The sequence below is a fragment of the Neocloeon triangulifer genome, unplaced genomic scaffold, assembly GCF_031216515.1.
Source record: "Neocloeon triangulifer isolate White Clay Creek 2 clone unplaced genomic scaffold, ASM3121651v1 ptg000006l, whole genome shotgun sequence".
In the NCBI taxonomy this organism is placed as follows: domain Eukaryota; kingdom Metazoa; phylum Arthropoda; class Insecta; order Ephemeroptera; family Baetidae; genus Neocloeon; species Neocloeon triangulifer.
The window spans coordinates 4,703,881-4,726,685 of NW_026775549.1; the positions used below are offsets into that span (position 1 = coordinate 4,703,881).

General features: G+C 36.9%; 1 protein-coding gene and 1 long non-coding RNA gene across 2 annotated transcripts in view; one reads left to right on the forward strand and one right to left on the reverse strand.

The window, feature by feature from the left end:
• LOC132194134 (leucine-rich repeat transmembrane neuronal protein 1-like) overlaps positions 1 to 22,805 on the reverse strand; it is a 97,015-nt gene that overhangs the window by 14,087 nt on the left and 60,123 nt on the right. The gene's annotated exons all lie outside the window — the stretch shown is intronic.
• LOC132194409 (uncharacterized) lies at positions 13,203 to 13,975 on the forward strand. The gene is made up of 4 exons (XR_009441546.1): positions 13,203 to 13,241; positions 13,307 to 13,449; positions 13,510 to 13,577; positions 13,632 to 13,975. It is a non-coding gene; the product is annotated as an uncharacterized LOC132194409 (long non-coding RNA).

Consider the following 22,805-nt stretch of genomic DNA (forward strand, 5'->3'; position numbering starts at 1 on the left):
AAAGGGCGCAGCGGTTCGTGCAAATTGATAGGTTTATCGATGATTAACTTTTGTCAGTGCGCCAGCCCGGCGATCAGACCCCGTCACTGATCCTATTTTTCATCAGCCCGTCCGTTTTAATCAAGCTTATTCGAATGCAAATAATAATAATAGCCGTGGAAAAATGGCGTGTTTTTAAACGTCGGCCTGTGTTTGTCACGAACGAATTAGCAAACGGTGATCAAAATAAAGCGCGGTCACCGAGAGCAGGACTTTTTCCCACAGCCACCGACGCGGGGAAAATCGATAACAGGGCCGTTATCTGCCGCGGCAACATTGCTAGGCAATCCGCTGCACATCGACGTTCACCCAGTTGCATACTTGCATTCGTGCAGGCTGACGTTGTGCATGCATAACTTTGTTGGTGGAAATTAATTCTGAGAATTTATAGTATAGGGGCTGCGTAATAGACTAGAAGGTGTTGAGCTTCCATGATTAAACAGCAAGAAATGCAAGAAAAGTAGAGCTCGAGCTTTTAAAACTTTTGCTGTAAGAAACTGTTGGTGTTAAGTGCTGGATTATGTAAAAATTTATTAAATTTCAAATAAAAAAATTATAAATATTACAGTATATTTAGAAAATCTGAATTATCTTGGCCATAATGCATTTAACTGTTGGAACTGCCTTTAAAAGCCAATTCGTTCTTTTCGTGAAAAATGACAATAAAAATATGAATAAAAAAAATGTATTTACTTTGATGTTAAATTTTAAGATGATTTTTACTTAAAATTGGCTTATCCTGCATGGATTTTGATGGTTGTTTATTTTCTAAGAAAAAACCCTCAATCATGAAATTCTACCACAAAACTTAACTTTTTAAGCTTTACAAATGAATGCATCTGCGTGTTGTATATAATTTGCCAAGAAACTTGCTGATTACCTTGCTTCAGCTCAGCTGACCGTAAAGTGCCTATCTAAGTGTCAGCAGCAGGCGTTGAATCTAATTACTGGCCCACCTGACCACTGGCCAACTGTCAGTAGCACGAAACCGCACAATAAAGCGACTGCCAAACTCATTTTTTGCGTAATAAAATACATCGTGTGGCTGCGGCGTTACCTCCGGGGCCGAAAAATATCCTTTCGCCACAAAGGAAATAATTGAAAATTACGCACACATCCGACTTTTATCTCGCAATAAAAATGATAAAGATTCCTCACACAAAAAGCCGCTTTTTTGGTTTTACTGCAAAAATAATTTCTCGACATCGTGCGGTGGTTCTTCTCTGTGGCAAAGACTTTTGCTTTTTGCTGGGCGCAGCGACTTCCTTTTGCCAAAATCGTGCCAACAATTATCATTAAACTTTTGTGCGGCCCAAGTTAAAAAGTTCTGGCGGTGCCTTTTTTTATACCTCGCACGCAAAAAAAGACAGAAAAAAAAAGTTTCTCGCACCGCACCGCTTGACAAATTGCACAAAAGTAACCGCGTGCGCGACCTTCTTGTTATCCCGACCGAGCAAGGTGAGCGCCGCAAACCCAAGTGCTCGAAAAATTAACGACCTGGCAAATAAAAATAATAGCCGACGCAGCGCCACAAAAATTATTTCTGGTCGATAATCTCCCGCCATTTTCCGGCCAGGCGGCAAAACGGGCGTGTTTCGCAAAATTTTAGGCCGTGAAAAATAAATGACGAGCAACGCGTCAATTAATGGCAAAGTTCTGGTGACTCTGCGGACCGAATAAAAATTCAGCTAATGGCGCCGGCGTAATTATTAGAGTGCTTATTACGCACAACTTTTGCAAAGCATAAATAAATTGACAAAGCATGGACAAACAGTTGAAAATATCAGTAGAGCCTGATAAAAAACAATTTAGAATAAGATTAATTTATAATATAAATATAATAATAACATCTTGTAAATTTATTTGGATATTTTAATTTCATTGTATTTACTTGGCGCAAGCAAATCATTAACAATATTGTGTTAGAAATAAATTTTACAATACAAAACAATGGGACGCTGCAAACAATAAAATTTGCAGCAATTCTATTTTGTTACATAATTGATGGCGGACAAAAGGTGGAAGCGATTTTATTAGGCGCACTTGTTTTGTATTCATGGGATTCTCACTTGGCTGTGCGAAAGTTCTCCCAATTATACATATTCAGCCCACCTCGCCAATGAAATTTCTGGCTCTGAGCGTGTTGCGCGTTGTGCCCGCTATTTAACAACCGCCTCCAGAGATTTGTTGCGAGGAACAATCTGCAACTGCACACGATCAGACAGAACAATTATTTCCTGGGTTAACTTCACGTCCCGGGTTGGCACCGGACCGAATTGCATAGCCGAGCTGTTAAAACTTTATGTTTGCCACACTAAATTATTTATAGTGTTTGTTTGGGCTACAGATTTTTCAGCAACCGCTTCCATTCTATATAATTTAGCTACAAATTTGAGTTCAGAGTCGTTAAAAGCGAGTAATTATAAAACTGATTGTTATAATAAAATTAAAAATAAAATTCCTACCGTAGAGTTAGTGTTTAAATGAAAATATTAATGCACTGAAAAATAAATTGTTGCAGTAATATTTGAACCAGCGTAAGGCGAATTAATGAAATTTATCTGAAAAATTTATAAAAATAAAATGTAATTGAACTGTCTAAAAGAACTGAAAAAAGCTGAAGTGCAAGGCTAAAAGAAAAGACGAAAATAAATTCTGATCCTAAACATAATAAATAAGAGAGCTGCAGTTATTGCCACGAATAAGAGCAAAAACTAAAATAAAAAGCGCTATTTGAAATTATCAGGCAGTCTAAATAAATGCCAGCCTTCAGCAAAAACCTTTTAATTGCATATTTGGCTTAATTTACTTAAATTTAATAATGTTTGTAATTTCTCAAAATTTGAATTGCAAGGTAGAGATTTGTAATTTTTTGTCTCTTAATAAGAATAAAATGTACAAACTTTGAATTTATCTCTATAAAGGCCGCGATTGCTTTTAAGATAATATATAATAATAAATAATTATTTGCAACTTAAATTGGCAATTATTTTAAAACTAGTCAAACTAGTAGTGTCTTAAATTTAAAAATTGTTTTTAAATTCTTAGGCAACTTATATTTTATTTATTTATTTATTTTTTTTGTTATAAATAATTTAGCTTGTTAAAAGTGAAGTTAGCTTGAATGACAGCTGTCAGGAGGAAAATACAATATTCTATCGATAACTCTCCGTGGCGTTGTTACGGCGCCAGCAATAAATAATGCCTCCCTTCAAAAAGGGTACGTCACGGTGAATGCAAGGAGAGTGACTGTGGGCTTCGCTACGGCTCTAAAAGTATTGATCCGAGACCGTCAAAAATCAAAAGCCACCGACAAAGTGAGAGATCAGAAAGAACGAACTCGTCTGCGGAATTTGCGAGAGAGACGAGCGTGGTAGGTGGGCGGGCGGAGGGAAGGTGGGTGAGGCAGCCACCCCCAGCATCTCTGCAAGCAACGAGGCACAAAACACATCTCGTCGCCGTACAATAGGCCGGAAGCATCGACGGCAGATAAAAATTGAATATTCGTAGATGTGTCAGATATAAACTGCTCGGCGGATCGAAGAAATTTCTCGCGCCCCAGCGAGGCACCCTCTCGCTCTAGGGGGATGAAATAATAAAAAAAGCGTGCAATTCAAGTGGCGTGCACCGCATAACGAGCACTTGGCCAGTCAAACACTTTTTGCTGCAGCGCACGTGCAGCCGCGTGTGTACATATTTATGGCAGGCCCATCCGTCGTCCCAGGGCTGGTTGGTTATTCGGCGGCGGGAGAATCTCACCCTCGGCCAGACAGACCGCCAATCAATTTGCAATTCTGCCAGAGTGCCTCTTCAGTCTCTTTTTTCGCAACATCAAGCACGTGACCGACGCGCTCACTCGCTTTCCAGGGGGCTTATTCTAATTAGGTTGTGGGCGGATAAGTGTGGCAAAACTTTTGAGGAAAAAGCAGGTTGCGCAGGAATATAACGAAAAAAAGTGTGGTCGGCGAAAAAATGCCAGAGGTGAAGTGCTGTTTGTGAAAGCCGACGTACAAATTAAAGAATTAACTTGGAAAAGTTTTGGAATCTTGTTCTAAAGAGGAGGAAAAAATTGGCAAACAGAAGCGCCCAAAACTTGATACCTTTTAACGATATTAGTTAATAAAAGTGAAAACCGATTGCTTGAGTTGTTCAGGAACTTATTATGGTATTGATTTTTGATCTATTCATATTTCCCTGCACTAAAAGGACAAAATTGGAAGTGCGATCGCGAAAAGCGAAAGGAGACGCCGCTCAAAGAAACAAAAACTAGGAGGCCCTTCATAAATTGCATTTCTCAGCAGACAGTCGGCTTTTTATCTCTAACGGCTCTGATTTCACTCAAAGATTTTGCGCCCAACTTCTCTCTGCGTTTGTTTTCGCTCGCTCGAGAGAACGCAGAAGAAAGTCTCTTTGATATTTATCAGAGGCATCGCGACAGACCTTTTGAAGATGAGAAGCAGCCAATATTGCACTGCAAGCATTAGAAAAAAAAAGTGATAAGGCTTAAACAAATGCGACCTCCTACATAATAGAGCACGTGCACACGCTCTGTGAATACCTAAAAGGTGGAGGATGTTTATTATAAACCCTTGGTGTTAGAGTTAGAGCACAAAACATCTCTTCAAGCAGGAAAAAAAATTATTTTTAATTTTGTTTTTCGAATAATACAGTATCACTTTGAAAAAAATCCTTCCCACATTTAATCCAACAGATTTTAAGTTTGAGTTAAAATGGCTGTAACAAATTTCCAGAATGAGAGATTTTAGTCATAATTACCAACCGAGTCTAGAATTTAATAGCGGCGCACTTCCTCCTCTTTTCATAATTCTCAAGAGTTTCGCATCAAAGAGCTTTGCTTTTCAAGCAAAATTTTTGCTCCAAGTTTCTGCTCCGCAGCACTTCTATCTGGGAAACCTCAAAATCTCTCTCCGTCTGAATGCGTGCAAGAAGCCGGCTTTAGCAAACACAAACTTAAGGGGGCGCACTGCTGAAACAAAGCGCAATGTTTTGCCCAAATAATACACACGCGCGCACGCTTTAAGTCTGTTTCGACGCCTTAAATGCACGAGATATCGAGGAGTGAAGCAGTGAGTTGTCTAAAGAGAAAGCGAGGACCTTCCCGTCGGCCCTAAGCACACAAAGCTCTCTCGAGCAGAAGCACTCTATCAGCACAATGCGCCAGTCAAACACTCTCCGCATAAATAATAAAAAAAAAGAGAGGAAGTTGCATTTGGCAAATAAAATTATACTTTATATTCGCAACTTTTCCCATTCTTATAATACTGCGCCACTTATTCTTCCTCTCAATATTGAGAGGGGTGGGGCAGAGCACGACGTGTGTGGAGCCATTTCGCCACTTCGCCAAAATTGCAACCAAGCCATAAAATTTACGCCTACGGCTTTTATAGTAAATAAAGTCTGAAATGGAGTTGGCAAATTCAAGAGCTGCGAAGTTTATGGGACTTATACGTCACCTACTTCTGAAAAGGGTGACATTTTATAATCTGCCTGATCGAGCCACCGTCACAGAGCAAATTTGTGCAAACTTCAATACCAATCACATTTACAGTTATTTTACTGGCTGAGATTTATCCTTGAAATTGCTCCGCCGGAATTGACTTTTTTAATGTGATCGGACTTTTGCGAAACATTAATTGCGCAAAGTAGAAGCTTTTTGTAATACACGTAATTGACAATTAAAACCTGTATATATTTACAAATTGAATCACCTTGTTTAATCTGCCCCGGAGCTTTTCTTTGCGTATTATCCAATGTTTCGCCTGGCACACATTCTTCTTGCCAGCACGTGCCACGAGAGCAAAGTTTCATCTCCTCGGGTATTCAAACAACATGCTTTCGAGGTAATAATTATCCAAATTTTCATGCACACAATCCAGCAAGTTGCCGCAAAATAGCTGCGAGGACATCAAGCGTGAGGAGTAGCTTTTAATAAGCCACGTCACTCATTCGCACCGCAACCTTTGTGTACAAAACTTCCCTCCCATTATGTTCAGCCTGCGAGCTCAACTTTACACCGGAAAAGTTGCCCGTGTAAACTGCACAAAATATAGCTGCAGCGACGACCTCTAAAGCTCATCTTCAAACAAAAGTTCCAGATGAAATAATTACAGGAAGGATTCTCTCATTAAAATTATTTCCTCTCTGTGGGAAATTATTAATTTGCTTTTCGGTTCGCAGGTCGGATGGAGCAAATATGATTTTACTTATTGAATTATGAATTGTGGGATGCGCCAAGGGGACGGCAGTGATGTGAATCAACTTGTGAACTTTGATGGTGGTGCCCAATGTAGTGCGAGAAATTGACGTTCAGGCTGGTCGGGTTCTCGTGAATTGCTCTACTGAGGGTTCAATGCGGCGACTTTGCCAATGTGCTCTGACATTGATGCACATCATGATTGCTTATTCAGTTATCTTATCATGTTGAGAAAGTTCTGCAAATGAGCCTTATGAATTTTTCTATTATATTCATGATCTGCAAAGCACAGTATGAATAATTTATATTGTCACATTGTTTTCATTCAACTGTTGAAAAATTTATTTGAAAAGAAAGGAATTATTGCAAAAAACGGAACCACCACTAGCAATAATTTTTCTAAACCTTCCGAGATCATAAATGAAAATTTGTATTTTTTTAAAGATAAAAAAAGCATCAAAATATAAAATATTAAAATGAAATAAATAATTATTTATTAATTACTTTTATTATCAATATTATTTTGAAGAGCTTTTCAATTTAAAATATTCATTTTCTACAAAAATAACCTCTGCTTAATGCAAATACTAGGGATAAAGATTTAAATTGAAAATATTTTGTTATTTAATTTTCTTAAGTCAAATTTTGAGGCTTGTATGAAAAGCTAAATTAATAGTAGTTGGTGGTTAAACATAGACAATAATTATTCTAATAGAAATAAATGTACGTGGAACAAAATTGTCTCGCCACACAGATTATTGGCTGTTATCGACCTAATTTCAGAATTGATTATAGGCAATTAGCGCGGATTTATGGCATTTTTGCGTGGTTTGACTCGAGCGATCGCGCCAGCTAATAAATCAAAGCGGCGCTTTAGCACCAGAATATGGTGTGCGTCGAACTGGGTCGCGCTAATTATTCACAACGCAGCAGATGCACGACCGAGCTTCTTCTCGTCCCGCTTTTTTTTTCGAAATTTTAATTAATAACCAACTTATGTAACTGTTTGAATAATCAAGTGTGCGCGCGCTGAATGTGTTTTTATTCCCGAGCGTAAATTTGCATTTGAGTGGAGATGAGCTGGGGAAGTGCCGGCGGTGGTGGAAGAGAAGAGCGCGCCAGGAATTTCTCTTAAAGGCTGTCTTGAGAATATCCGCTCGGAATACTAATCCAAACACACACTCTCTCTTCGAGCATTAATTTGCAAGGCAGCCAGAACGGCAAAAAAGCCGCTTTATGGATGGCTATATATGTTGGAAGTATGTTTGGTCGAAGGTTGGCTCTTAAAACGCTGCGAATTCCGAAGCTTCTGCGACGCCTCAATTCTTTTCGCTACGCACTCCGCATAATCAAAGCGCGCCTAAAATTCGCCAACCGCTCATCGAACGAGTCGTGCGCCTTGTCAAACAAGTTGACGTGATGCGAATGGAAATAATTACGGTACCATGGAAACCTCAAAATTTCTTTCAACCGGAAAAACTCTGAAGGAATGGAAAAGGTTGGCAACGCTTTGAGCAGGAATCCTCTTAAACTTGTCAACGTTTTTTTCCTAGACCTGCAGATGATTTTTATCGCGGAAAATTCTCAAGAGTCTGCTTGAGACGATTTCATGAAGCTGACCGTCAAGAGCCGACGAAACCTCAGCAAGTTTCGGAAGTTATATCTAAATGAAAAATAAGTACCGAATCATTTTTTGTTACTTTCCTCTTCAAGTGGCTTTTAAGATCTGCTGACAAGGAAGAGATGCCAAAACATACAAACTTTCACTGAATTAGTGAATTATACGAATTTTATCTAGAAAAATTGCCTAAATTTAAATATTTGAATCATTTCCTTTTTTGCACTAATTAGTTCACAAATTGATTTTGGTGCACAATGAACCAAAATTTGTTACTCAAGATATGTGTTCCAGCTTCCAGCTGAGAAAATGACACAAAAACTCTACAGCACGAATGCCAATATGGGGAGGGGACTGGGTTGATACGTTAACTGAATAATGCCGCGGCGGCTCGATTTCCCGCTGCGGGGGTGAAAGTGCTCGCCAGTCAAAATATCAAACTGGACGAGCGCCAGAACCAATAATGGCTTCGCCATTAGCGCCTACACTCGCAATCCACACGCCAGATTAAAAACAAACAAAAAGTTGAACGGCGCGGCTGGGGCTGGCTGAGTGACTGTGACGAAGCGAAGCAGACGCCTGAAATTTTGATGACAACACACAGAGCAAATCGAATTTTGGCACCGCCACCTTGCTTTAGTTTTTCTTGTACGAAAGAGAAAAACGCACACAGGCCTGTGCCATTCTGCATTTGGGTAACAATATTTTTTTCTGGTAATAATCAATTGACAATCAGGATTGGCTTTGGTTTTTCTATCAAGACCACTTTTATGCATGGAAAACATAAATTTTTTCACTTTTATTTCAATATCTTAATATTAAATTTTAAAAAGTTTTAAACTTTTAATGAAATTTGTTTTATTAATTCTGCACGCTGTAAGAAGTGATCTTGAAAAGCTATGTGGGCGGTGCTTCGGTAGAAAAATAATACTCTTGGAAAGTAGGCTTTTTTCTTTTCTTTAAAGTGCAGCACTGTAGCCATTGGCAACTAGTAATTATGTTACAATGCTGAAGGGTACTTATGTTTAAATTTATAAATATTCTTAAAATAGCCCAGGTATGAAAATCTGTTTTTGAAGGAAAGTGAAGAAGGAAAGATTCACTGTCAGAAATTTGGAGGTAATTAAATAAAATAACCTTTTCATCGATCTGTTTTTCATCAAATGAATTTGACCAAAGTGAAAAATAATGAATGAAGAGAAACCAGATTTTTCCCTTTCCTTGCACAGCTGTAAGCTTTGCTTTTGCTTGAAAAGTAATTTGAAAAATGCATTTTTTTTTATTGCAAGAAAAATTACATAATTTCAGACGTTTTTATGAATGCTTTGAAACAATATTATAATTGCTTATTTCCTCAGTTACATGCTTGACTTGTGCAAATAAAAAGATTTAAATGCAGTACCATTCAAAAGTTCAAGTGGACTAAGTTGAAGAGATGAATTTCTAGTAAAGTGTTCTCTCACGGGGAACTTTGTACTATTACGGGTGAAACAGTCGTTTTCTCTCCCGGTCCCAGACTTATGAAGTGCACTTGGTAATGACTTGCCGCTGGTAGTTAAAGTCGCAATTTACTGGGTAGAGCACAACCGCAAGACACTCGCATCCACAGGCCAAAGTGGCTGATGTATGTACAAAAAGAACAAGAGCATCTTGAGAGATAACTTGTTGATTTATTTTGGCATAAAAAATTAGCCCGTTGTAAACAGGACAAGTACTTCTTTGCAGCTCGCTCGAGAGCAGCGCCACAAATCTTGGCCGCCCGTGAAAAATAATAGATAGAGAGGCAGGCGGAGGGCGGGAGAAGCCCTTCTTTTTATGGCCCTCGGGTAAAAAATCGTGTTCCTGCATCAGATATAAATCTTGGCCGCAGCAAGATGACTGGCCAAAGGGTTCGGTGGCCTCTGCGTGCGATAAAACCGAGATGATGAATGCCTCTCGAAACACACGGAAACAACATTGCTTAATAAAATGCAGCCATGAAGTGCACGCGGCGCCCGGCCAGATTCATTAGGCGCGGCAGCCAGAGTAATAATATTATGGGGCGATATTAAGAGTGATTTACAGGCTGCCAAACGCGAGTGCGGAACGCGCGCGCGTGCTTTTTCAGCCGTGCACACCGCCATAAATTTCGCCCCGGGCCAAGGAGCGAGCGAAGATATTTTATGCGCGCGGCCCGAGCATATGAGAAAGAGAGAGGGCGGAAAATCAGAATGGAATAAATGCCCAGTAGGAATTTATTTTCCCCTCGGCCCGCACACACGCTCGCCTCCGCCACTGCGGAAATTTTAATGTTTCAATTTTGTGCCGCGCCGATGGAAATATTTCAGCAAGGGATCCGACCACATTTCCTCGTGTAAATGCGATGTAACAACATTCTGCAGTTTATTAAAAGTGAGAGAATGCCAAAAAAAAAAAAGAATGCTTACAAATCCCTGTAGAAAAATTCTAAATTAATTAAAAATATTCACTTACAAAAATTTATCAAACTATTAATATAAGCTAACTATGTGCTAAATTATTTTTATATTGTTTTTTAAAGCTTTTTCTAGAAATGAAAGCAGTACAAGCAAATATTTCTCGTTTTTTCAATAAACAATATTTGGTGCAAAATACGAGCGGAGCAAAAAACTCAGCAATGGTGCCGTAAAATTAAGTGTTATGGCTGCTCTTTCAAATGATTTTAAAGCTTTTTTCTAGATATTAAATTAGAAGATGGCAAGCTTTGACTAAAAGAATCACTTTTTTAATTTGTTATTCTGCATACGAAAATTAAACTTGAATTATTTAATTATTTGCTTCAATTTCAATTATAATTTATTACCAAAAAATGTCTATAATTCAACAGTCGCTAAGGGGCTATTTTGAAAAAAAAAAAAAAATCAATAATTTCAATTAAATTATTCAACAGTCATCGGGGGAAAAAAAGCCATTAAATTTGTTCGTAGCCAAAAAAAGGTTAAAGCTAAATTTTTCCAGGTACTAAATTTTGCAATCAATATCCCAGGAAACCAGGGACCGATGCAGAGTTGGTGCTTGGGAATAGTTTTTGCACTGAATTTGATGAAAAAATTCTCTTTGAGCCAACTTTTTTTGCTTTTAGTGAGTGCGCAATGGAAAAGGTTCAAGGGTCAATTTTGATCAATTCAAAAGGCCAAATTTAATTAAACATTGCCAGCTGTGACTCTCGATAAATGAGTTTGAAAAAAATCAAACAGATTATATCTTTCCGAGGGATGGAAAAATAAACATAATATTTATGGTTTTCACGTGAAATGTTTGTTCCAGGATTAAATCAGCATTTTTTTGTTTTGATCTGTTCAGAACCAAATTTCAGATTAATGGGAATAAACATAAATAACTTTTCAAACTACGGATTTTCATAAATAATCCTTTTATGTGCTTCAAATCCGAAAGTGGGCGAGCTATAAAAAATTGATGACATTTACATTTTGATAACACATTGACAATAAGCAATAACAATGATATTGTTACAAAGAAAAGGCGAGGTAAAATTATTCTTTCCACATATAACGGTAAAATTCACACGGACTCGCCCATGGGATTAATCTGTTTGGACTGAAATTCGTTTTCAGCAGCAACAATAATTCGCCGGCTCACATTTTGCAGCGGCAGGCGCGCGCGGATTATCGCCCGCCGAGATGAATGAATGGAAAGCAAGTTTAATTAGGGTTCGTGCACGGCCGCCCGCGCACCAAGCTGGCTCGGGCTGTTCAAATCTGGGACTTATTTTCAATTTAGTGCCTGCCAGGAGTGAAAGTGCGCCATCAATTTTACGAGCGCTGCTCCACTTCATATGCGAGTTGTTACTTTTTATGGGAGTTATTGATAAAAAAAGGAAGGAGAAAAAGCAGCGAGGCTCCTCTGCTTGGCGCGAGGTGCATATAATAAAAATTTGATAACGTGCTCAGGGGCGCAGTCCTCTCCAGAGGGTTGCATTAGAACCCTCACCTCTGACGTGCATCCCGATATAGCTTCTGCGAGGGAGACTGACTGACACGTGCCGGAGAATGATATCGGAGGAAGAAGGCATACGTGCACTCAATCATCAACTATGTGTGGAAAAGTACGTTCGCCCCATCAATAGAGAAGTTTGCATAAAAAGATGGCAGATAAGCAGCGCGTGAAAATAAACCATTTTTTATGTGAAAAAAAATGTAATAAATCAAAAGTTTTAATGTTCTAAATAAGGTGACAGATTATAGTTGCAAGACAAAAAACGAAACATAAATATATAAACTAAATAATTTATGCAATAGGATTAATTACGGGTAAGAATTGGGAAATCTACGTATATTTTTTTTCTTGGATATAATTAAAATATATACATATATTTTAATTATACATATGAGAATATGAGCTCTTACTCCATCATTCCATTTTTTTTAAAGTTGGTTGGTTCTTGGTTTCTGGCATAATGTGCTATTTTGAAACAGCAAAAACTGAAGTTTTATGTTTGTTTAATATATGTTGTTGAGAAAGAAGCCATCCTGGACAAGATACATTTTTCAAAGAGATTTTGAACTAGAAGCCACGTTAGTTCTCTCGTACAGTCGAGCGTAATATCATAGAAACCCACACGTAAAATTTTTGAAATTTATTGATTAGCTTTGAAAGAAAATAACGTTTTGCCACGCGCTTCAAACATTCCACATCGTCATTTCCTCAGCGTGGAGCCACACACTAATTATTTAAAATTACTTTCCATTAACTCGCCAACAATTTCTCTACGCAGTTTTTGAAATTTTACGAGAAATGAAATGTATAAATTTTCAGACAATGAAAATGATTATTAGTGCTTGCAGTTGAATGTGACTCCTATCCGGCTCCAATATTCTTAATTATAATATAAAATCGGAAACGCATAATGATATCGCTCATTATAATAATTATATAGCACTATCAATATGGTCAAAATGAAAAAAGCATCATAAGCACTTCAATTTATTTCGGGTGAAACAAATAATATTTTTTTTTTCAAATTATAATTGTATGTAAGATTTTCCAAATTTGTGAAACTTTTAAAGACCTCCTATTTACTATGTTTTTGTAGCAGGCTACCCATTTCCGATCCAAAGTCAAATGATAGAGCGCATTGCTGGCGGAAATATAATTAATTTTAAGTGATCATTTTCCAGTTCACTCTCAACACGACTGAAATTCATTCTTTTGCAACATGCGGACTGTGGTGCTGGCTTCATTGGCTGCCCTTGTATTTGTAACAATATTTTAATATCTATAAATTCAATTACGTAACTAAATGTAAAGGTTATATTTAGTTTGCAACACTTGCTGTCTCGCTCCCAATCATCCCATTTGTCCCAGCATCACAAATCGTGCATATCAGAAGAGGTAAACCAGTATTAATTGTTTTTATAATTAGATGACGTTAACCAACATAAAAAAATCAAATATAGTAAAAACTGTACAAGTGAGAAGGATTCGCATCTTTAATTGCTGCGTGAAAAAGTTATGTCATGGCGTTTCTCGTAGAACCACTGTTTCAATCTTAAATTCAACGGTCGTCAAGAAAAATCCATCAACTTCAGGGAGCTCTGGTGTAAGTATTTTGAACTTAATTAATTTCACGCACCCATCCTTGATGTAATTAAAATAACAGAAGTCGACGGGGATAATACATGATTATGTAGAATCCAAATCAACAGATGTAATTGATTATAATTCGATGTAAATTTTATTTCATGTAAAGGAGATTTTAACCTGAAATATAAATATCAAAAGTGTATCCGGCCCTGACGAAGCTACTAGCAAAGGCACTGACATGTCTATGAGTTTTTCCATGCCTGATAAACAACTACCGAAAACGCAAAAATTTTGACCATGATTGATTCATCGTCAAGTGTCTCAGTTTTTGGCGCTGAGACACCTTCTGTTGGACTAGGACCTACCGAGACACGCTCAAACACTTTATTAGAATTACTTTTGAGTTCTACTAACGTTATGAGGGTTGTGAGCGAGTCCACGCCACTCAAAATAACTGCTGATGTTACTGTCCCACCAATGACTACCGAGCTGATAACATCAACTCCAATATCGATCAACGAGGCGAGCGTTACCGCGTCATCAATGACCACAACCACTACTGGTAGCCTTATAGTGAGTGCCGCAACAATTATTTCAACACAAATGAGCACTACAGCAACTACACAAGTTTCAACAATAACAGCTGATTCGGCGAGAAATCTTTCCTCTTTAAGTACATTATTTACTACTAATATTCCTACCGCAACAACTGTTTCAACTAAAACTATGCAAGTTTCAACGATAACGGCAAATGTAGCAACCGTTTCCACATCACCCAAAATTTCAGTTACAACTGGTATTCCTGTCACAACAACTGTTTTAACAAAAGCGAGCACTTCAACAACCACACAAGTTTCAACTATGGCAGCCAATGCGGCGAGCAACCTATCTTCAAGCACATTAGTTACTACTAATATGTCTGCCGAAGCTAACACAACAACTATTTCAACTAAAACAAGCATTGCAATAACTATGCAAGTTTCTAACATAACGACAAATGCGGCAAGCGTTTTCACATCACCCAAAATTACAACTAGTATTCCTGCCGTGACAACTATTTCAACAATAGCGAGCACTTATTTTATGCCAGTTTCAACAAGTACGGCTAATGTACAGCGCAATCTCACATCTTCAAATACATTAGTCGCTACCAGTACTCCTGCCGTAGCTACCGCTAAAGTTACCAATGCAACAACTATGCAAGTCTCAATGAAAACGGCTAACGTTTCCACATCACTGAAAATGTCAATTACAACTGGTATGCCTGCAATAACTACCCTAACAACTATTTTAACAAAAGCGAGCACTACAACAACTGCAGGGCTCAACAATAACGGCTAATTAGGTGACACCATTCGAGTACTTTTGGTGGTATTCCTGCCGTAATGCATAAATTATTTTGAATATTTTGTAGAAGTTTCATACTTTCAAAATTTGTTCGATTTTCTCTCTGTAAAAATATATCAAACATTACAAAAGCTTGTATATTAAATGCAAATTTCATGTAAGTGCATGAATTTTAATAAATTTTTACCTCTTTAACTGCCCTTCAGTTTGCATATTTTATGCGACAGTATCAACATGTATTTTGAATTTTGTTTTAATTACATGTATTTGTCTGCATACGGATATAATATAAAAGAATTAATTAAAAGCAACTTTAAAAGCTTTAAATTATTAAAGTTTAATTTATTCAACGGGTAAACTATTTTGTATTAAAAACGTTCCTCTTCTGTTGGATTAACCAGGAAATGAATTAAAATCCAGGAGCTCTTATTCCGAGAAATAAAGACTAGTTTCAGCACAAGGAAAGCTGCTTCAGTGTGCAATTAAATTTTAAAATGCAATCGAGTGCTCTTCTTTTTACGATTACGAAAGGAACGCTCGTGGCCTCATCCAGTTGCACCATTCAGGCGGAGCAAAATTTCTCTCTCTTTCCTTTCTCTGCGCATTTTTCTCTCTTTTTGTTGCAAAAAAGCAGCAGCGGCGGGAGGAAGGAAGTGGCGAGAAAGCGAGTTATAGAGCCAGCTTTCCAAAATGAAATTCTGCACGCCATTATATTTTATTTGGCCCATCTCTTTTTATATATATAGCGTAAGGAGAATAAGGTATAGCAACAGTAGTGGCGGAATTATTTGCTGACAGAGCGCACCGTTCGTCACTCGGTCTCCTTTGTGCGGACGGAGGAGCCCGGGAAATAAAAGTGTTCATGAATCAAATTGTACGTGGCACTCCCTATATAAAGTGCACACGCTGAAACACCTGCTACGTCAAGCGCCCACTTTTTCTCTCGGCCCCGGAATTACGTACGCCCTCGCTTAATGTATTATTTGCGTAGGAGAGCTGCATCGTTATAAAATATACTTTTGTGGTGCGAGTCGCCATCAGTAGATGGAGAGCAGACACTCGTTTAATAGGGAATTCATTTATTAACTGATATTTTTGCAAACTATTTTAAAAATAATTATGAAAATTGACAAAATATTTTAAACGATTACAATGAGAACGTGCAGTTTGACATTTTTCTCAATTTTTTTTTTTTTTAATTTGCAGCCTAAAGAAATCAATTTATGTTATGATCTACATATTCTACATAATAAATTAAATAATTATAAAAAAATAATCATAAATTATTGACAATATTTTTAACAAATTGTTTTTAAAAATCCAAAGCTACTTTTGCAAAAGTTTTTGAGTGTCGTTATTAACATAATTTGCTGCTCCAGGGCCTTTACTTTTGATTTTGATTTTTTCTTCTTCAATCTATTAATTTCTTCTTCTACTAATTTTCAATGTTTATTTATTGTAAATTTTAAACCTGAAAAAGGTCTCTTGTTTTCATTAATTACGATCAATTAATAAATTAATCTAGTATGATAATGGAGGGGGGAATTAATTATATTTTAAATACATTAAATATTTTAATAGAAAGCTTTTTTTTATTACACTCATTAATTAAGACTACGTTGAATGAAAAAATAGAACAGTTTCAATACTGGTTAGAATAAATATTTTAAATTTCCAAAGATTGCAAAGAAAAAAGGTCTGTTCAAATAATTATATACATCTTATTTTGAAATAAAGAAATTCACTTCAATTGAATGACTGAATTCAAATTAATAATGCTTGATTACCATTACTAAAATATTTGCTTTTCCAGTTCAATTATCCGCATCCGCAATTATCATGCGTATTTGCCTAAATTTACATATTTAAACTCTACAAGTGAAGATAAACAATCTGGACATTTGTTATGATTTCCCCGCGCCGTGCCATGGCGTTGCATTGAAATGGATTCGCATCCGTTGAATAAAATACCCTTCATTCATCCAGTACGACTGGCTGACCGTCTGGCAAAAACTCGGTGGAATAACTGATGCGCTGCTTTCCTCGTCTTTCCGCACGTGCACCCATACATCAACGCGGGCAGTATCATTTTCCTGGAATTTACGTGGAAAATAACAACGTTTTCATTTCACCACAGAAAATGAACATTGTTTGCGGATGCTTCAAAAATAAAGTCTCCGTGAATAGGACAGCGGACAATGTTTTGTTACGAAAGACTTTTTTGTCATCAAATAACAAAAAACTCGTTACGGTCATTATATAAATGACTCTTTGAATGACATTTTTCTAAAATTTATGAGGAAATAAAAACGAAATAAGATTTTTTAATGTAAATTTTAATTCCTCAAAAAGGTAAATTTGAAATTTTTTTACAGTATTCTTTTTATAACTCGGCCTTGCCTGCGTCATACGAAATGGAAAGGGCAGTGCCACTTTTCACTTGCGATTATCGCCGACGCGCATTCACAATGACGACGCCCTCTCATTTTTGCAAGAGTGCATTATTATGATAATACGCGTCGCGCGGCTGCGGCCCCGGCGGCGCAGCTTCGTATGGAGAGTGTATTTTATTATTAAGACCGTTTCGTTTAACGATTACGGCTCTCCATAGCGAATTAACTTTAATTCAAAGTTATGCGGACTGGCTCAAGTTAGCTGAGTACACGCGGCTTAACTGTTATGGCCACTCTAACTTAGGCCGGCGCGGTAATTAAATTTACACATTCAGCTAGCTGCATCTTAAATCAAGCCTGCTTTGCAGATTAGGCGCTGAATGATGGTGCCAGCGAGTTTTATTGTTTGCTCTGTAAAGGGGGCCGCCGTTCGCGGTTAACACGTTTCACCTCGAACGACTCACTTCTTCATGCAAATCACTTTTCGCTGCAATCATTTATTCATGCACAAAATTTCAAAATGCTTCCAATTAAAATCTGAACTAAATGCAAGTACAACCTTGTGATTTTTTTCCAATTTTGTTCTGAACATATTATGATGGTGCTTTGTGATTGAAACGGTTATTAAAGTTATTCGCTTCACAACAACATGAACAACAATACACATCCGCGTTGAATAATTGACCTATTTTCCAATCAATTAATCAGCAAACTATGTATTGCTAGTTACTGCGCTGAACTAATAAAATCACCGCTGTCGAGGGCAAATAACAGAGATTACAATAATATATGTATTTAGTAATTGTAACTACTTGTTATTTAAATTATCCGACGCAAACAATTAACACACAAATTAGTCGGCACAACGCATTGCCTGGTAAACAAAGCAATGTTTTCACTCTAATGTGCTTCTAATTAAAAGACAATATGGCAATAAAATAGGTTAATGATTTAAAATATTTGTTGACATGCATTGAACATTTCAAATTATTACAAAAACCGTGTTGATTAATAAAATAATTAAGTTATATACAAAAATTCAACAGTAAAATTAATTAATCCAGTAAATTTTCAAATAATATATTGCTTATATAAATTAGATTTTTAGTACATATATATTGTTTTGATAACATTTTACAATTAAGAGCATCAAATTATTTGGGAATTTATATTTCGAATTTGTTTTTAGTAGCATACAAAGTTTAATGTAGAGCCACAGAGAAATTTCCCCGTAAATTGAGATACGTTTATCATATGAGATAAATAAAAAATATTTTTAAGATACTTTCAATAATAACAAATGAAAAAGGAAACCCTCCTTAGAAAATTTAAAATTTTTTTATATTATCGACCTAGAATAATAATAAAAAAATTAAAAATAACGTTATCAAAAGAAAAATTTATAACAATGCTCTGCTTCAGTACGGACTGATTATTATTCTTAATCATTCTTACGAATTTGAAGGTGAATTACGATTAGTTATTTAAATTGCGTAAAATAAACATAATAGTAAATGATGATTTTGAAATTAAACTAATTTTAAACTCTCAATTTAAAAAAAGCAATAAAATTATTTAAATTGTGTAATAATTGATAAATCGGGTCAGATAATTGTTTTTATTACGATGATTCTCTTCTCTTCAAAAATTTTATTACCTAAGAATTTAAATTTGATTTAATCGCATTTTCAAATATACAGTAAATTTTAATAATTGACAACAACACCATACAATATTTTATTCTGCAATGACCAGCGAGAAGAATTTCTTTCCCAAAATAAAAAAAAGTCACAAAGCATAGCCATCGAGCGGACAAGCCGGAAGCAAATTTACATACTGCGCAAAAAGTAGCGCAGATCGGCAATAAATAGCGGCAGCGGCTTCAAGTGGAAGTGTATTTGCATAGCTAGTCGTGTTTTATGTCTGTGTGCTGATGTTTACGCCGGCGCGCAATCAATTTCAATTAGGCGAAACCATGCTACTTATTGTTTGCAGCCAGACGTCTGGCGTTTATTTAAGCAGGCGCTATCTTTTAGCAATCGTTTGCACATGCTGGCCCGGAACACTCGACTCTCCGAGCGATCCCTTTCGCTGCCGCCGCCTCTTTTTGCCGTCGAGCTTTTTCTGTTTTGCCAGAGTTCCGTTTGCTCAGCCAGCGAGAGCAGCAACGGCATACATTATGAGCCGCGCTCGGGCATCTCTGCTCACTCAGACGAACAGGCACATCCTCGCCAGCCCGCTCTGTTTGGGTTCGCCTCTGAATATTTCCCGTTCGCCAGGAGAATTCAGTGTTGTTACTGCATCCCAATTAGATGGGATTACTCGTCCACCATTTCTTTTGCAAATCACATGTAAATATTCTAATTTGGACAGAATAAATGTTTGTGCTCGAGATGAGATGCGAAAAAATAATGGCCACTTGCAAAAGCACGTCATTAATTCGTTCTTGCTTTTTGCACTCGAAAATACTTCGCATTAAAATAGACTCATTATCAGTAAGAGGAAAAAGCAAATTACAATAATTCAAAATTTATATCCTTGAAATTTACAAATTATTGTAAAACAAATGCATTTAAAATACAAATTAATCTAGAAAATTTATTTTAGTCAAAATCAAAACCTTCTTTTTGATGTAAGAATATTAAATAATATAACTAATTTATTCACAGAGGGAATGTAATTTAAACTTGAATAACCTAAATCAATATTGCTTAAGAGGGTTTTTCAAATCAAATTACAAGCTTTTTCCTTCCTTATTCCACTTTAAATTAGACCGACAATTCCCCGTATAATTAAGTTTGCCTATGTCAATTCGCAGCGCTGACTCTGCCTTTCAATCCCATTATGTAAGCATTGTGCATACTAAACAAGTTTGCTTCGCCCTCGCATTGGCGACGTAGATTGCGAGCAGAAATGCAGCACTACTTGTCTCTCGCTGTGTATGTCTGCGGTTGCAACGGAAAATTTGCAGAGCGTTGAGCAAATAATGTCAGGCACAGGTATAGAGAGACTGTGTGCCTGGCGGGTTAATTTGAGTGCTGCTTTTCCCAATAAGAGAGAACAGCCGCAGACGAGATGAGCGAACGCAAAACCGCAAACGCGACTTTCAACTACGCTCCGCAGATAAAATCGCGATTGTATGTAATATTGTGTGTGCGTGCGCGAGATGAGGCGCCGCGTTTCTTATCAGCACACACGCCCTCGCAACACGAATGTTTAATGTAATGAGTTGTATGGCTGCAGAAGGAAAACAACACTCGCTTTAATGACTCAGTCTAATGGCAAACACGCTCCTGGGAGAGATGAGAGCTAGATTTAACACACCATGCACTTCTCGGTTTGATTTCAATTTCGTTCTATCTGCTCGTGGCTCCCAGACTAAATCAGCACTAGCATCGTAAAAATGTCTCTGTCGCGCGGATTTAGTGCTTTCGAAGCGCGTTTAAGCCGTTACGGCGTGATCCGTTGCCTTGGGCTAATGCATGTGGGTTGATCAAACAGTCCGGATATATGTAACCGAGCAAATGTTGGGTTTGCTGATTGAACTTTCGACGTTTACTTGATGCTAATAATAATCGATTTTGGCTCCTTTGAAGTGAATTTAATCGGAACCGAAGTGAGCTGGAATCGAAAAAAAACTTCTAAACTTTTTAACTATAAAAAGGAAATTAAAAAGAGGGGTACGGACGATATTTTTTTCCGGACGATTTATTATTATTTTTTCTTTCTCAAAAACGTACAATAGTTCTGCGCGCATATGTTGAATCAAAGCGGCGGGAAATTAGCGCACGGATGCAACATTACAGAGGAAAATGCTATTAATTTTTTTTTTAAATATTTATTTTAGATTTATCTCTTATAATTGCAAACGTTGAAATGTAATAAAAACAATTCTATAAGTGCGTAAGCTACATTCTTAATTACAAAGAAAATACTCTTCCCAACAGTATGGAAACTACTTATTAACTGTCTATTTAGTTACAAATTGTGTTTATTAATGTACCACCGGGCATTCACTGCCCAAATACATCATCCATACATTCAATATTATAAATTACATTGATTACAAGAGAGAGTTTAAGTTAAATTCATTGTTGAATTTACTCAGTTTTTTATTAACAAATTATTATTCTTCACTTTTCTTATAAATTTCAAAAGGTAAAAAATTAAAGATAATCCACAATATTAAATATAATCTTAACATTGAATGAAAAAGATATCTGAACACACATGATGAAAAATTGAATTAAGTCACATAATTATCTAATTATTAGACCATTTTATTGGTAAAAATAGAAACTGTTGCGGAAAAGAATCGTCCCAACGAATAGTTCTATGCAAAAAGAATATTCCGTCTTCTAAATTTACGATTCAAATAAATAAATTCATACAATTGATTTTTTTTAATGTAAGCAATATTTTTTTATAAACATTGTTCTGAAAAATAATGATTTTAAATGTTATATGCCATATATATTTTATGATTATGACATCTTCAGTGCCTTTAAAATGTAATTTACAACATTTATATAAGAAAAATTTCAAGTCAACTTTCTATATTAAAACACGGATAACAGGATGAAGTTCTCCAATTCTTATTGAAGTTTTCAAAACCTTTTTTAAATACACTTTTGAAATTAAAGCGTCTCTCTAACTTTTATAAAACCCGACTGTCCACTTTGCAAAATAAATTATACTTCGAAATTTATCCACAATGATAAGAGTCGTTGGGAGAAACAAATTTTGTTACAAAACGCCAGCGAATATTGAGACATCTTTTATGCAAAGGAGTGTGCAGATAGGAGCCAGTGTGAAATATGGAGGTCAGCCCTATGCTATGATCGCGGGACAGCATAAAAGGCGGTTTAAGACTGTTTAAAAGACGCTAAGCGGGCTGCAGCGTGCAACATTTCCTGGTCTTATCTCGGTGCACAATTTATTACGACTTCGCATGCAGAAAGGATACAGGCGTCATAAATCGCGCGCGGCTATCTCATAATGTATCTATGCAAAACAGTTTGCTCTGCCGAGAGAGCAGCGCGAGCGTTTTCATTTTTTCCCTGATGCACTGGCTGCATACTTTATTACGCGGGGCGCAAAACGTGGCGTTGGCCGGGCGAAGGTGCAATTTATCAGGTCGCTTTCCACGTGTTTATTGGCCTCGTGTGCATTTCTGCGCCATGGATATTTATGTGCGACGCGACGCCCTTTCGGGAGATGAATTCGCTCGCGGTTTCATTTTGCTCGGAGAGATATGTGCGCGCATCGCGTTTACTTTCCAGTCTGGTTTGCAGTAGATTATTTATTTCTGTTGATTTTGAACGACTGGATAGAAATAAAATATCAACTGTAAAAGCAGAAACACCAGTTTTGTTTTCTTAAACTGTCGCTTTCAGTATTCGGCGACTTTTTTACAAGAGAAAGTTTTTGTCCGAGTAAAAAAAGAGAAACTGTTTTCTTGAAGCGATATATTTTTTGCCCTCTTTCACGTTCCGCGAGATTTTGTGGCATATTTATACAAAGTAAAGCACTTTGTGCGAGAGAACCCACGAATTCTTCCCCCGTTCCTTACATCTCTCCTTAATTAAAAATTTCAATTACTACTCGAGAAAGAAAACCTCCAGCTGCAAAT